We start from the raw sequence: 17690 nt of genomic DNA, 5'->3' as shown, positions 1-17690 counted from the left end.
CACCCTAGAACTGTGACCAAGTTCCCTATTCCCCTATTGCTGCATGCTCTAGTGTGTTAGTGTTCCTCCTTACCCTAGGACTACAACCCAGAACTACATATGGGCAATGCAACAGTGTCCTGCACCCAGTGCCAGCAAATGGTCCCCTGTAATCTTTTGACTGGTTGTTGAGCCCACCACTGCCAATTTAGTGACCCCCAAGGCCTGCTGATACCTAGTTAGGACAAAGCCTGTGCTGGGCAGTGCTCTACTCTCACCCTATTGAGACGGATGTTTCTTGCCAACCTCCTAAATTGTCTTGGGCTGGGAAATTGTTTCACCCTGTCATCTTTGTTGGTTCTGCCACTCCAGAATTAGTTTTGAGGTATTATTTTAAAGTTGTTTGGAGGTGAATTTTGGAGAGCTCAGGCAAATCCCTGCCTCTGTTATCTTGTCTCTATCCCTATACTCTATCACTGTTCACCTCTCTTTTTTTAAATTTAGTACAAAATAATTTTAATGATTGCTGATTAGTACAGTTTGATATCTATTACAGCTGGACCCTATTTATGTTTTCATTAATAACCTTGAGATTCTTAACTTTTGTTCTTCTAGATGCATTTTCTTATTATTTTTCATAACTTTATAAAATATTATTTTGGGGGAATTGCATACAGTACTGCATAAGTAAATTAATTTAGTTTATGTTGTTACTTTTTTGTATATTGACTCAACCTAACCATGAACAATTAATGTTTCTCCAATTATTTATGTCTGTCTTTATTTCTGCAAAGAGTGCTTTATAATTAGGTTCATATAGATACACTACCAAATATTTTATAGATTCTGTAGTTATTTTGAATGTATTTTATCTTTTTAGTTCTTCTTGGTTTCTGTGGGTTATATACAAGAATACTGATGATTTGTATGGATTTATCTTGCATCCTGCGATTTTGGTGAAGTTATTAATTATTTTTATTAGTTTTTAGTTGACTCTTTAGTATCCTCTTATCATATCACATGAACAAAAATCAATGATTTTTTTCTCTCTATCTTATCTACTTTCTTTTCCCCGTAGCTACAGCTTGAAATTTTAGCACTGTGTTAAATAGTAATGATAGTTGGCATCCTTTTTTTTTAATCCTTTATCTTAATGGAAAGGTTTCTAATTTTATTCCATTGTATATAATGTTTGCTCTTGTATTTGGGCAAATACTATTTACTATATTTTATTTTTATGCTTTCTATAGTTTTTAATAGAGATGAGTGTTGAATTTTGTCAAAAACGTTTTCTGAATCCATAGTCATATGATATTTATATTATGAAATATGATATGATTATATTATTTTTGTAGTCTTTTATTGAACTAATGTTTGCAATTCTGGTACATACTAAATCTGGTCATAGTGTGTAATCTTTATATTTTGTAGTCTATTTATCAGTATTTTATTTACATTTTTCATCAGTGTTCATTATGTATATTGGCTTCCTATTTCCTTTTTCTGCTTTTTCTCTTTAGATATCAGGACAATATTTGTGTCACAGAGATTAGAAGGATGCCGTTTTTTCTTATTATTGTACACAGTTTACATAGTATTGGAATTAATTTTACTTTGAATGTTTGATACAGTTCACTTGTGATTCCACTGGGTCTTAGAGTTGTTTTCTCTGGGAGTTCATTTATGACGTGTTCAATTTCTTTTTTATGGTATTGGGTTATTTAGTTCTTCTGTTGTCAATATGGGTATTTTTAAAAGCATTCATCAATTTCCTCTAAGTTATCAATTTTGTTATCATATAATTGGGCAAAATAATTTCTGATAATTTCCTTTACTTCCTCTTCAATTTTTGTAAATTCTTTTTTTTATTTTTGCATGATTTTCCTTTTTAAAAAATAGGTTAGCTGATCCATTTATCTATTTTATTAGTTTTTTTCTTTAAAAAGCTTCTACTTCTATTTACCCATTGGATAATCCCTTTCCTTGCAGTTTTATTAATGTCGTTAGTCTTCATAATTTATACTTTATTACCTAGTTGATGTTTTTTAGTTTTTATTGTTCAAGTTTTTTTTATTTGCATGCCAAATTCATTGATTTGTTCTTTCTCTTTCTCTCTCTCTTTTAAAAACCATTTAGAGATGCAAATATTCTCTTCAGAATTTCTTTAGCTTTATCCTATAAGTTTTGGTATGTTGTATGATTGTAATTTCTTTCTCTTGTTACTATAATTGTTCTTTGTCCCACCAGATTTTTAGGATTGCATTTCTGTCTCCATCTACTTTTTAATTCTTCATGGGCCTTTTATTAATATAATTTTATTGCACTATTATTTGTAGATGATATGTTTAGTATTTCTGCTTTTCCTGTTTTTGGTGAGGTCTTTGTGTCTCATTGCCATTTTGGGGGGTAAAAAATGCCATGTTCAGCTGACAAGTCTATAAATTCCATTCTATTGCTATTTAGTAATTTCTAGAAAGCCACCATTTCTAATTTTTCTAAAATTCTACTTAGGCATCCATAACTTCTTTTTTTTCTTTTATTAAAATTGTCCGGGTATAAAAAGGGTACAACATTAAAGTTCCCTGCAATCATAGTTTTTTAAAATGTTTTTAATGATAGTTTTTTTGTTTATTACATCACCATAGTTATCCTCAAGTATCCTTTCTCCTCCTGCTGCCAGAGAGCCATCCCATATGACAGATACTATTTTTTAGAGAGGAAAAAATAATCAGCACAAATTATCGATACATTGGAAGAGTCTATACATGTGTTCAGTGTGTAAGAACTCTTGGACTTCCTCTTACCTTCATGAAGGGGTAGGTTGGGGGTATCTTGTCATAAAGGAAGAGTCCTTTTTATTAACGTCTTGTTTGATCTTTATAATTTTGGCACATTTACTTTTTATTTTTTTTTTGGTGTGTAGTTCTTTCCATTTACAGTGTTACAGTCACTATATATATATATATATATATATACACACACACACACATATATACACATATATCTGCACATATATGTGTATATATATATATATATATATAGTTTTCCTGAATCTGCTTGCTTCATTCTCCATCAATCCATATTGATCTTTCCACATTTCTCTGTAATCCTCTCTGTATCAGAAGCAGCTAGTGAGTAGAACATTGGACTTGGAGCCAAGAAAACCCGAGTTAAAATCCAGTCTCAGACACTTACTAGCCATGTCACTCTGAGCAAGTTTCTTAACCTCTGTTTGCCTCAGTTTCCTTATCTGTAAAATAAGGATAATAATTGTGCCTACCTCCCAGGGTTGTTATGAGGAACAGATGAGATAATAATTTTAAATTGTTTAGCACAGTGTTTGGCACATAGTAAGTACCATTTAAATGCTATCTGTCTTATCAATTTATCTGTCATTATCATGATCATTATCATCATTATCATTTCTTTCATGCATCATTTTTATAGCACAGTAATATTCCATTATATTCATTTACCACAGTTTGTTAACCATTCCCCAATTGCTGGACATCTACTTTGTTTCCAATTCTTAGCTATCACAAAAAGTGGTGCTATGAATATTTCGGAGTATGTGGAGACTTTCTTATTATAGATGACTTTCTTGGGGTATAAGCCCAGAAGTGGAGTCTCTGGTTTAAAGGGTATGGACATTTTAGTCACTTTTTTTTTACATAATGCCAAATTCTTTCCAAAATGTACCCTTTCTCAGTTCCACTAATAATGTATTAGCATCTCTATCCTTCTACAACCTCTCCCATTGACTGTTGCCATTTTATGCCTACTTTATACTTTTACTATTTCTCTTTTCAATTCAATTAATTTTCTTTTAAGTATTTCTATATTGTGCTATATATTGATAGTAATTTTTTACCTATGCTGCCTTTAAGCATCATATAATTTCCTTGCTTTTATCCTTTTATGTTTACTGTAGCCCATCTGAAGCTAAGACTGCCCTTCCTACTTTCTAGAGTTCAGTTTAAGCATAATAAGTTTTCCTCTAGCAGAACCTATGTGAATCATTTTGGTTCAAATGTGTTTCTTGTAAACAGCATATTCTTATCTTCTGCTTTCTCATCCATTTAGCTATCCCCTTCTGTTTTATTGGTGTATTCATCTGATTCACATTCACAAATTTTATCGTTAATTGCATTTCCCTCCATCCTGTCCTCTTGTACTTTTTCCTCTCTTTGCTGTCAACTCTTTCTTTCAAAAGAAAGAACTTAATTTTATTCTTGAGCATCTCTCATGCCTTCTGACCTGACTTCCCCTGAACGATTTTAGTTCATGAGATTCTACTCATCTTTCCTCTGAGCCCTTTGAGATCTGTTTTCTCAAAATCATAGGTACATGCCATACTATGCTTTCCTGCTCTATCACAGATTCTTACTTCCCACAAGGAATTCTGTAATTTCCACCCCAATAACCAGTTAGTAAGAATCAGATCCAGAATAGAATTATACTAAGGCAAGTCAAGAATTTTTTAGTCGTTCTGCTTTTTGGCAGATGGAGAACACCAGCATATGTTTTGATAAGTCTCCCCTCACTACTATATGATGCTTCTTTGCCATTCTTGCAATATATTTGTCAGACTCCTCATCCATATCTTTTTTCTGTCTAGATAGTCTAAAATACACTTCAGTGACAAAACCAATTCTGTTTCTCACTCCTTTGATTTTTACCCAAATACTGTCTGACATGCCTTCCTTTGCTGCTTCCTGGATTTCCTCAAGAGTGTGTCTTAACACTATACAGTGCTAACCTATCTCTACACAGCCATGGTCTACTCATGAGTTGTGTCCTCCTAAGTCTTAGTGGTATCTATGAGGTCAAATTTGCCTCATTGCATTATAACCTTTAGTGCCTTTTATTTATTGCCTAAACTTGGGCCTTTGTGTAGAGATACTTATACAAATTCAACAAGCAAAAAACATTTTACAAAGTTCTCAGTAATCGTCATATACCTAGTACCTTCAAGGCCTGTCCTAACCAAAGACAACTAAGAAAGAATGAATACTAATACTAACTTAAAACTAACAAAAAGTAGGGGAAAAATGGAAAAATGATCTTCACCTGTCTAAGGGAACTAGAACACATGGAGACATCCCAACATAGATTAGGGATTTAGGATTACCTGAAGGTCACCCCTTCCTCTTTTGGTAAGAAGTCACATTGTCTTAATTGAAAATTCCATGGGTTCTTCTACTATATAGGGTTACCTGTTCTTGCCTCAAATGGATTCCATAGCAATTATTTACTGCTATCCAAGTGGAGGACCAGATAGACTTCCTCCAGGGGTCCCTACAAAACATAGCCACCTTGTTTTTCTCCAGTACATCCTTACTAGACCATAGGCCATTTCAAATTCAGCCACTGAGTAATAAGCTCTGAACATGTATGGTTCCCAAAGTAGTATTAAGCACTTGGGATTTATTGGAATCTGCATCTCAAATTCTGCGTGAGCCCCCAAGTCCCATGACCCATATGGACTTATTGTACAGAGGCTTTTCTCCTTGGCTCAAGCAAACCTACATTCATTTTCTACAATAAAGGAGTAGGCCCCTTCTCTTAGACTATCTGGTTCATTATCCCCTCAGTCTGGGGGAAATCTGAGCTTAGGTATGGCTCATATATAGCACTTACTTTAAAAGGGATTAACACAGTCCCTTGCAAAAAGTAACTCACTGTGCCAAGTAGTAGGTATCAGGTATAGGACAGCTATTAATTTCCTCCAGCACAAAAGAAATACCTACAGCCAAAAGATTTGTAAGCACATGTTAACAAAGACTGGAAAGGGAAACAGTAATCAACCACTTCCATTATATTCCCCCAGGAGGTAAGGATCCTTTGAGGGATACCTGAGCATATTTAACTTCCATTTCAGTCAGCATTATCTGAGCAGCAGCTCAAGCACCAGCCCTTCTGGCTTCCAGGTCATAGCTTATCCTTTCAGGTTCCAGGATGATTCTGTTGGTGGTCATTCCTAACTCTGAAAAGTGGCACAGCTGCAGGAAGCTCCAAGACACTGGAAACTGCCAGTCAGCACCCAGGCACTCCTAACTCATATTCATGGGATTATTTCCAGGACTGGAAACAGCCATCTTTTAGGATCTCTGGTCATTTGGGAAAAAAAATCAAAACACAAGAGGCAGTCATGGACTTGAAGTCTTTTTTGAAACTGACTTAAGTAAGCACATGATCCCACAGGCACATGCTTGTAGCTGCTGAGGAGGGGGAAAGTCTTCTCCCCTGCCCCGTCTAGAAGTCTGAAGGAATACTAGTATGGTTGTCTCAATGAAGAAGCTGCCTTAAAGTCATCTGTATTTGCTTCTTGTAACTCATAGAGTAATCAGCTCTTCTTAGCTACCTTTTCACCCTTTTCTCAATCCTCTTCATGCCCCCTAGACAGCCAAGAACCTCTCCTGACATTTGTCCCTCCCAGTGGAACCAAAATGCACACACCCAGCTCCACAGGGAGTATCCGAATCCCAGTCCCTCTTCCTGTTACAAGTTTTGATGTGCCCCAGTTCTAACTGATTGTTTTCTGTTTTCATTCCCTTTCCCTGTGATGTCCCCAGCATTATGATTATATTGGCCAAACCATTAACAATAGGAAGTAAATCTGTCCTACTTGAATTTAAACTCTGTTTCTACTTTTTATACAGTGGTTAAAGACAATAACTGTTCCCTATCACACACTGTGTCATTTCTCATGTTATATCTACTTATATAATTCTTTCTGTTTTCTTTAACCCAAAAGCAAGCAAGAATTAGTAATCATAAAAAACTTATGGGCCACTCCCTTATTTTGCACTCATCCTTGTGGGTTGTCTTCATCAGGCAGCAGATTCATGGGGTAACCCTGTGGAATAACCACTTCTAAGGTATAGCTCATGAGTTGTTTTTGAGTCTTTTCAGGCAAGTCTGCCTCTTCCTGACCACATTTGGGGATTTCTTGGCAAATATACTGGAGTGGTTTGCTGTTTCTTCTCCAGCTCATTTTACATATGAGGAAACTGAGGCAAACAGGGTTGAATGACTTGCTCAGATAGCTAGTGTCTGAGGCCAAATTTGAACTCAGGTCTTCCTAACTCCAGGCCCAGCACTCTTATCCACTGCACCACCAAGCTGCCCTATAGTTTGTGAGGCCCCACCATTAACAGTCAGCCAGTAGAAACATAGACCTATTAGCAAAACTGTTTACTGATGATGACTTAATACCTACTAGCCATGTGATCCTGGGCAAGTCACTTAACCTGTTTGCCTCAGTTCCCCATTTGTAAAATCAACCGGAGAAGGAAATGGCAAGCCACTCCAGTATCTTTGCTAAGAAAACCCCAAATAGAGTCAGGAAGAGTTGGACAATACTGGAATGACTGAACAACAAATAAACATTCCCCTTATAAACCCAACACACAGTATCCTGCTTCAGATTTATATTGACCGTCCGGTGCTAGTAAGACATACGTGGATGTACTATATGTAGCTGAGCAGCGGTTAGCACTTCAGAAGTATAAGGCACCAATGTCCTTTCTTTCCTCATTGAGTCTTCATAAAGCTGCTTCATTAGGCACAGCATCTCCACTGAAGGAGCTACTCAGCTGTCCTCCCAAGTTCCACTACTCCGAAGCAAAACTCTTGATTTCTAGGGTTATCACTTCTGAGTCTATGGCCAGTCTTTTTCCTGCTTCCTGAGGTACTTCTCTTTACCTCTTTCTATGGCCATGTCTGTACTGAATATGTGTCCCTTTTCCCTCAAATGTGCCTTAGAGTCTGCAGAACTGACTCTCACTGCTACTTGTGTATCTGCTAGGTGACTAACACTGATGCTATCAGGACTGATCATGAAAGTAATGGGGTGGGGAAGGGAGGAAAAAGGGGAGAGAAATGCCCTTGAAGAGCTGAATATCTGTGTGACTGCTCATCTTTGGCCATCTCCAGCTCTCAAATTGCTAAATCTTCTCCATTGCCGGACTCTATAAAGCCCCCAAATTGCGGCCCATTTTGAGTTTACTCAAATCACATTTCCCCTTCTGAGTCACTCAGAGAGAAGTGTTCATACTTCTATGTTGGTCTTTGCACATTTTAGCTATAAGAAGCACTTGAACTTTTGCCATCAAAATTCCTCTGGAGTTTTATAATTTATCCTAGTAAATTATTACTCAACTCATACATTTTCAGGCTGTTATTAAATTTAGGTTTCCAATTCTCAGATTAGGTTTGAGTTCCCCAAGGTAAAAATCCAAGGCTTCTCCATTAGATACTTAATACATATTGTCTGCTTTAAAAACAAGAAGGGTAATGTGACCCAATTCTTGGGAACTGAAATGATCCCAATTGTACTGAAGTGTTATGTTACATTACATCATTGTATCATACCACACACATTTGATAAGGGAAGATATAATGCTTTTTGATAGATTCTTTTACTTTGGGTCAAAAAAAGAGCTGTTTTTCATTTAATAACTGAAATATACAGGTGCTAATTTAGACCATATGTAGGTCAATGTAGAAATATGTTACTCCATGGTGAAATTGTAGTTTATGTATAATTTTCCCGAAAGGAGAATATTTTGATTAATGTATCTAAACACTGGTGAATTTCAACTACAGAAATCAAATGTTGTTACTTTTTTAAACAATGAAACTTGTGACAAACTGTCCTAAGGCTGCCATTTTTTTCCTGTTCTTCAAACACTCCAGCCTTCTGAAACAAGTCTAAAGACTAGCTCATTGGAGAAACATATTGGTCACTGGGAAAGGTTAAAGTAGAACTGAAGCAACAATAACCTTCTTATGAACCATGCCTGTTGTGACATAATATGTTTGACATCAGTGACTGAATAATTCAAATTTTTCAAATCTTTTTATTTATTATCTTCTTGTGGGAGCTAAGACAATAAAAAAGAATCCTCAGAAGTGATGTGTGGAGATTCACTTTCACAATTAAATACATTTTTGCATCAAATGGTTAGGTATCCATATATTTGTTCCTATGTGTATGAGTATGTGATTGTGTGCAGACATATATACAGATATATGTTACAGATGTATGTATGGAATAGTATGAACTTTGGTAGAGTTTGATCAATGATATTAAAATGTATTATGCTACTTTTTAATCATTGTGACATCATTAGACAAAATAATAAATAGCCTTCAACATATGATTTATTGTTTTCAGGCCTCCCCATTTGAGCTTTCTCCATTTTTTTTTGGCCATGACCTTCATTCATGTGGAATGTGACTCAGTCTAGTGGAATAGTGCACTGGATTGGGATTCAGGAAAGACAGCCAAGCAAGCAATTAATCGGCAAGAATTTACTAAGTGTGTAATAGGTGCTGGATACTGTGAAATTGAGTGGAAAGTGTGTTCCAGGGGAGGCCCCAGCATGTTGGGTGTATTCTCACTGAAGGATTTGGAGGAGGGCAGGCACAAGAATCACACAAGGTGAGATGTTGTGAATAGGTTGTGATTTATTCTATTGAAAGGAATTCCCAAATTAATGAAATCATAGATGCAATGAAGTATTGAAATATTGAAGTTGAGTTTTTTCTTCTGTTATGTAGAATCAACCCTAATACTACATATTTTAGGGTTGCTGATATTAACATGCAAAGCATCACCCTAGCATGCAGTATGCAATGTGACAAATATTTTAAGTGCTTAGTAACGCCAAGCACTGTACCAGGTACCAAGAGAGACATACCTAAATAGTTCTTAATTTGCTGAGGATGGGGGTAAGACATGTACACAGTAGGCACGTGCACAATAATTTGAGGAGGGAGTTCATTAACAGGAAAGTCTCTTCATAGGCAGCGTGTATCATTTTAGTGTAAACCCTGACAGGAACTAGGGATTTTTCAAGGACTGAAGAACTACATTCCAGAAATGGGCTACAGCCTACACAGAGACATGACATATAGGCAGAAGATAGAATGTTGGTTTTAGGAATAAGCCAATAGAGTGGTTCACTCTCGCTGGACCATGGAGTGAGTAAAGAGGAATGACGTGAAACAAGTCTGGAGCTTTTCCTGACAGCAGACAAGATGGTGGAAGTGGAGCTGAAGAAGAAGCGAACCTTCTGGAAGTTCACTACCCCAGCGTGGACCTGGATCAGCTGCTGGATGTGTCCTACGAACAACTCATGCAGTTGTACAGCGCTCGGCAGCGTCGGCGACTCAGCAGGGGTCTGCGGCGCAAACAGCATTCCCTCCTGAAGTGTCTGAGGAAGGCCAAGAAGGAGGCGCCCCCCATGGAAAAGCCAGAGGTAGTAAAGACATACTTTCGAGACATGATCATCCTGCCTGAGATGGTGGGAAGTATGGTGGGCGTCTATAATGGCAAGACCTTCAATCAGGTAGAGATTAAGCCCAAGATGATCAGCCACTACCTGGGTGAATCCTCTATCACCCACAAGCCTGTGAAACATGGTCAGCCGGGTATTGGAGCCACCCACTCCTCACGTTTCATCCCTCTCAAGTAACCCGGATCCTAACAATAAAAACACGAAGGTTCTTAAAAGAGAGAGAGAGAGAGAGAAACAAATCTGGAAAGAAAAGTTGGAGCCATTATGAGAAGGGTTCTGTGTGCCAAGGTTTGGATTTTAGCTCAGAGGAAATAGAGACGCCCAGAAGGGTCTTAGTAAAGGCCTATGTTTAGAACCGAGTTTTTGGATGCTTTGCTGAACAGCCATGTGGAAGATGGATTTGGAGAGGGGAAAGACTCAAAGCCAGGAGTTCAATTAGGAGAATGTCAAGGTCCAAGTGGGAGGTGATGAAACCCCGAACTAGGTGGTAGCTGTGTGAGCAAGGAGAACTAAACAGTTGTGACTTTTTAAAAAAGGTTGGAAGGAAGGGTTTGCGATCAGAAACATTCAATTAATTTTGATAGCAGAACTTTATATTTGCATCTCTCAGTATTTTGTACTTTTTTGTTGGGCAGTGGTGTATAGAACTTCCATTATGAAGAATTCTTACACTGGTGCAGATTGTTTGGAACATATAGGGAAGGGGCATTGGTTCTTACCTTTTTTGTTGTTGTTGTTTTTGTGGTCATGGACCATCACTTTGGAAGTCTAGTGAAGCCTGTGGACCCCTTCTCAAAATAAGACACATAGGATTACAAAAGAAACCAGTTATATTGAAATAGTTATCAAAAAACTTTTATTAAAAGATAAGATCACAGACCTCAGGTTAAGAGCCCTTGTCTTAGAAAGTTGAACACTGAAAAATGAAAGGACTTGTCCATGCCATAGCCAGGATTAGTCAGAGGTGTATCTTCTGACTCCAAGGCCATCCCCCAAGTTTGCATCCCACACCTGGCTCCCCTAGCTATGATAGAGAACTTTTTTTTTTGCTTTCTTGCTTGGAGGCAAAGGCTTCTATGCATCTAGGAGCATAGAGCATAGGACCTGGCGTCAGAAAGACCTGCGCTCAACTCTGGTCTCAAATCTGTAGTAGCTGTGTGATCCTTATCAAGTCCCTCAAGCTCAGTTTGCCTCAGTTTCCTCATCTGTAAAATGGAGATAATAATATATAAGAATAATAATACTCTCTACCCCCTGGGGATAATAATATGTAATATTAATAACATCTACCTCCCAGGGTTATTGTGAGGTTCAAATGAAATAATATTTGTAAAGCACTTAGTACAGTGCCTAGTATATAATAGGCACTAGATTAATGTTAGTCATGATGACGATGATGATGCCACTTCTCTGTCTCCTCTCTATGCTCATTCAAGAATCATCCATCTCCTCCCTTTCTAGATTTCCTTTATGTGATAGCTTCCTCCCTTAGAATGTAAGCCCCTTAAGTGCAGGGGCTTTTACTGGCTTATAGTGATTTGTATTCCCAGTGCCTGTAAAATCATAAGCATTTAGGAAATATTCTATCTCACTTGAACTCCCATAGTCCTTTGTTCCATTCTTACATATATTATTTGTACCGTAGATATAAATCAAGTTATGTTTGAAGGTTCTTATATTTTAGACCCTGTCAGACCATTTTACAAAGGTAGCGTAGTTCTCAGGAGTGACCTATGTGGTTCAGTTTTATGGCTATGTCCCTGATTGTTATTGCATATAGTGGATATGATTACGACTCATTATTGTTGGCAAAAGATTGCATTCCTGTAGTTGTAAAAGCATCATGACTTCTTGTTTTTCAGTCATTTCAGTCATGTCTCTCTCTTCGTAACCCCGTTTGGGGTTTTCTTGGCAAAGACACTGGCGTGGTTTGCCATGTCCTTCTGCAGCTCGTTTTACAGATGAGGAACTGAAGCAAACAGGGTTAGTGACTCACCCAGGGTCACACAGCTACTATGTGTCTGAGGCCAGATTTGAACTCAGAAAGATAAGTTTTCCTGACTCCAGGCCCAGAGCTCTGTCCACTACACCACATAGCTGCCAATATTGTGACTTACTTTAAGCCTTTAAATTGAAAAAAAAAAAGACTAAGAATATAACTTCATGGTGAACCCTAGATTTTTTGTGCTATGTAGAATGCTGTAATTGCAGGAAGCTCTGTTGGAGACGTTCAGTCATCTTTAATTCAGTTTGTTGTTTACCTGTTGATATAAACTTTGTACTTTATAATGTGGGAGTAGCTAGTCAGCCAACACATATTTATTAAGCGCTTAGTGCCTTCCATGAATTATGCTAAGCACGGGGCATAAAAAGGAAGGTGTAAACAGTCTTCTGCCTTCAAGGAGCTCTCATTCCAATGAGGGAGACATGTATGTGTAATATATGTTATATATAATTATGTTATATACTTATATTAATATTACTATATTAACATTATACATAATTATATTTTGTGTGTATGTGTGTGTACACACACACATACACACACACAGAGTTGATGGAAAGCAATCTCAGGGCCAAGGAACAAGCTTCTCAGAGGACTTGGAAAGCCTTCCTTCCTGCAGAAGGTGTGATTTGAATTGAATCTTGAAAGAAACTTGGGAAGCCATGAGGCTGAGGAGAACAGGGAGAGGATTTTATGCATCTAGGGACAACCAGGGAAGGAGTGAGCCTCCAGAATTAATTGTCTTTTTTATCAGTTAGATGTGAGGATAAAAATTTATATTAAAGTAGACAGTTTGGTACAGGACATTCTAATCACTGTCTTCAGGTCATGACTGTTAAGGGGAAAAAAAAATCCATTAGCAAGGTAAATTATTACCCAGGAACAAGTTCTCTTACAATTTCAGGGAAGAAACGTGAGGCCTAGATTTAGTCTTATCAGTTAAGACAATTCATGGCATATAGAGAAAACTTAGATGCACCATCAAAGGAAAGGAGTGTCAAAGATGATGCAGTTGTTCTGACTTTCTGGAATCATTTGCATTCTGGTTATTAGCAAGGTTTGATGAAGCCCAAATTCAAAATAACTTTTTGTATTTTTGAGGCCACCTACTTTCTCCCCAAGGAAAAATGTACTGCTCAATTAAGAATTAGAGCCTTTTGTAAGTGGCACAGTAGAGAGAGCACTGGGCCTGGAGTCAGGAAGACTCTCATCTTCATGAGTTCAAATCTGGCCTCAGAAATTTACTAGCTGTGTGACCCTGGATGAATCACTGAAGCCTGTTTGCCTCAGTTTCCTCAACTGTCAAAGGAGCTGGAGAAGGAAATGGCAAACCACTATGGTATCTTTGCCAAGAAAACCCCAAATGGAGGCATGAAAATTCCACACGCACACTCTTTGAGGATAGGGTAGCCTTACATCCTAATTAGACATAAGTGTCCAAATTCAGTTTTCTCTTTGTGGGCTTGTCTTCTTCATGCACCATAATTCTAGCTTCGAGTTTTAAGGGGTGAAGAGTCAATTAGGCAGAGAATAAAGTAATAAAAAACATAATCTGGGGGCAGCTAGGTGGCGCAGTGAATTGAGCACTGGCCCTGGAGTCAGGAGGACCTGAGTTCAAATCCAGCCTCAGACAATTGATGCACTTACTAGCTGTGTGACCTTGGGCAAGTCACTTAACCCCAATTGCCCTGCCTTCCCCCCCTCAAAAAAAAGTAAAAAAAAAAACATTACCTAAGATATGAGTATAGAACTACCAAACCAATGAACAAGGAGATGGCAGTTCTTGGAATTATTCTGTTCAAATTGCCAATATTTGGGAGCCAAGAAATTGGGACAAGTAATGATCATAAATTTCAAACCAAAAAAAAAAGGCTATTAAAATAACCATTTGAATAATACTAAAATAATAACATACTAATAATAAATTATTCAACCCTTGCATTAGCAATACAATGGGCTCAGGGATGTCTGTCTGATTGTTGTTAACATTTAGATTCATCATTAGATGTTTGCAGTTATACTTTTTTAGTCAGAGGATTTTTGCTGTTTGAGCAAGAAGAGGAATATGCAGTAATATTAATAGTGTCCTATCAAGCCTGAGCTTGACTGACCATTTCTGATTGAACAAAATTCCCTCAGCCCAGTTCAATTTTGGATAAGGTCTTAAATAGTTGTTGGAAAGCAAGTTGATATACTAGAACTCCACATAATAAAAGGAATATTACTACCAAGTCCACAATCTAACAGGTAGGAAATTTTCCTACTAGAAGGGAAAATAACACTGTAAGGAAACTGAGTCAAGAGTATACTGCCATTCCCTCTTCTCATCTCTCAGAAATCTAAATCCACCTGGCTTACTAACATATGGCGGTACAAAGGCAGTTTTTGGCATTTCTCCCTAAATGGTAGACTCCTGACTTAGCAGCAGATTAAACATTTTTGCCTATATTCAGTTTCAGATCAGATTTAAGCAACAGTCCCCAAATTCTTCCATTTCATACACTGCATTGTAAATTCACTATAAATAGCACTCATTGGAAACATTGATCATTTGCGTTCCTTAAACTTAGACAGGGCCTTTTAAAAAGTGTTTAGTTCTCTTCATTCTTAATATAATCTATTCTGATGTAAGAGCTATTCATTACAAATAATGAAATAATCACATTTTAGGATTTTACATGGAAAGTGTATGCATAATAATTCACTTAAAACTGGTTACAGTTAGCCTACATCACTTAGCAACCTTTAAGGCAGAAGCCCTTTAAAGGTGGGGTTTGTGGATCCAAAGTTCAATAGCAGTGAACATGGTCTAAGTGCAGCCACCTCAAGGCCACATGTGACCCTCTAGGTCCTCAAGTGCAGCCCTTTAACTGAATCCAAACTTTGTTCTAAAAGACTTGGACTCAGTCAAAAGGCCACACCCAAGGACCTAGAGGGCCACATGTGGCCCCGAGACCACAGGTTCCCCATCCTTGGGTCTTTGTGAGGTCTTTTCCTGAGAAAGCTTCAGAGTTATCTTTCTCCATTATTACTTGAAGTCCACCTACTCTACATAGAGACTTGAGTTCTGTTGTTTGTTGCCACAGAATGATGTGTGAGAACAGAAACAGAGTGTGCTGGCACAGCATGTGGGAGAATGAGGGGATGAGAACAATTTGTTCTAAAGGCCATGAAGGGTGGCCAGCGCCCAGAGCTTGGTCGAACATTGAAGACACCATTGAAGACACTGCATTCCAGGCCATTGCCAGTCATCTTGGCTTTTGTGCCACCACTGAATGTGATATCATTGGTCCACTTTGAAAATGAAGGATAAACAACAACAAGAAGGAAGGTAAACAAATACAGAAACTAGGGAAGGAACAAATAATAAAATAAATTGGGGAAGGCGTGCAGAAAGGAGAAAAAAACCTCAAAAGAGAAAGATAATGGGTAACAACAACATAACAAAGAGAGATTAAAGCATTTCTTTTTGAAACTACATTTTTTTTTAAATTCTATGAGGATTAGACTCAGGTTTGCCAACAGTAATTAAAGACATTTGGTATTGATTTGAAAAAGCATCTATGTGGATATCAAAGTCTTCTGGTATAAAGGTGATAGTCAAAGCCCGGAAGTTGTTAATTCAGGTGTTTGAATTAGGGGGAGAGGTGGGCAGCTAGAATAACTCTCTTCTCCCAAAATCAGCTTCAGGCTGAATCTTTTTTGGAGAGTCAGCCCCCCCCCCCCACACCCATCACCTAGCCTCAGGTCATTTCTGTTTGCTAATAGGGAAAATTGACTTTCTCCCTTGAAGAACCACCCCTTCTTTAGAACTGGCTCTCAAAGCTTGGAATGCTGGAGAGTGTATTGTACTTCCCAGGGTGGCCTCAGGTGTTTTGTCCTTTGTTTTCAAAGAGGACCTATGATATTATCTTGACTTGCTTGAACTGGATTTAAGTGAGGCAAGAGCTCCCTCACTTTCTCTTCCAGAATCAAGTCCAGTGGCCTCAAGACAGAGGCTTTTGTTCTGAAGTCACCTCCTTTTTCTCTTCCTGGCTTGCAGGAAAACAAAAGCTTCTTGGTGAGCTTTTGGTCCTCTTTCTCTTTCCTTCTAGCTGGACATCTTTCCACTTTCCTCTTTCCCTGGTAAGCAGGAGAACAGAGGCTTCTTCATCTGCTCTCATTCTTTATCTGTCCAGCCTCTCTCCCACTGAGAACCCCTCCCTGCCCTTGGCCTTTCTTCTCTTCCTGGAAATAATGGTGTCTTATATGTTTATTGTTAAGGATTTCAATTTAATCTTATAGAAGAGTAATAAGGCTTTGAGGACTGACTGGCATCCTGGAATTTGTAGTTCAGAGGGATAAACATTCTGCTTCATCCCTGGGAGTGATCTGGGACTATCATATTCTTTAAGCCAGAAGGCAGAATGAATCTTTGCCCAAAGTTTTTAAAGAGACACACCCAGCCTGCAGGAGAAATTGAGAAAAAGGGAGACCTCAGGAGTTACATTGGAAAGAATAGAGGCACATGACCATTGGGCAAAAGGAGAAAGAAAATATAGTATTGGGGTTCACAGCACCCCAAAATGTTGGGGTGCACCAGAATAATAAGGAATAGATGTGTAGGTTGCAGGGTCTTTCTTGAAAAGGATTCGCTCAGATTGTCTCCAAGTTAAGGAAGGCATTTATTGGAGTGACGCACCCAGCGGGCCTGCTCCACATGGGAGAGACTGACCCCCAGTGGGCCCTGATCCCTTATGGGAGGCAGAACAATTAGCCAGGTTAGGTGTGTGGTCTATATACAGTTTGATGGGATAGGGGGAAAGGGAGCAGGAGAAAGGCAAGCAGGGCTCTGGGATGCCTGGGTTATCAGGTAGTCCAGAGGTGTCTTTGTCATACAGATAAGGGAGGGGTACAGGAAAGGGTGAAGGGGAGTACTGTTCTGGAATGCCATGTAGTTGGGGGGTGCTTCATGAAAGCACACAGACAAGTCCACGGAGAGGGCATCAAGGTACAGTCTATGGCTGGTCACATCCTGCATCCTGCTTGCTCCATCTGCCTCCACCCTTCTATCTACCCCATCAATAGGGCTCAGCTGCAGCAGAAAAGGGAGAAATTGTGGAAGGCCCTGGACCCCAACAGCCATCTTGGAATAGAAGACTTGGGCTGGAACTATGGATTTTACCCACTTTTTCAAAAATTGATATTAAAAAAAAAAAGAGGTCCGCTACTGCCCTCAATTTTTCCTCCTGGTACCTGCCCCTTACTAGATACTGTAACTTACTCCACTCATTCTTTGCCCCCATGTTGGCAGTAACCTGAAGTTTTGTTTCAACCATAGAGAGGCTAGTGGTTATGTAGAAATAAACATAAATTTAAATTGGGCCAAGAGTCTTATTGGGAGGGGTTTGCCTAACTAG

At 38.4% G+C, this 17690-nt stretch overlaps 1 protein-coding gene and 1 pseudogene across 1 annotated transcript in view; both read left to right on the top strand.

The window, feature by feature from the left end:
* Window positions 1-17690, top strand: part of CFAP299 (cilia and flagella associated protein 299) — a 441174-nt gene that overhangs the window by 250370 nt on the left and 173114 nt on the right. The window lies entirely within an intron of this gene.
* Window positions 10012-10481, top strand: LOC118853575 (annotated as a pseudogene).

Source organism: Trichosurus vulpecula, chromosome 6, assembly GCF_011100635.1.
Source record: "Trichosurus vulpecula isolate mTriVul1 chromosome 6, mTriVul1.pri, whole genome shotgun sequence".
NCBI classification, from domain to species: Eukaryota; Metazoa; Chordata; class Mammalia; order Diprotodontia; family Phalangeridae; genus Trichosurus; species Trichosurus vulpecula.
This window is presented reverse-complemented; position numbering and strand designations above follow the sequence as displayed.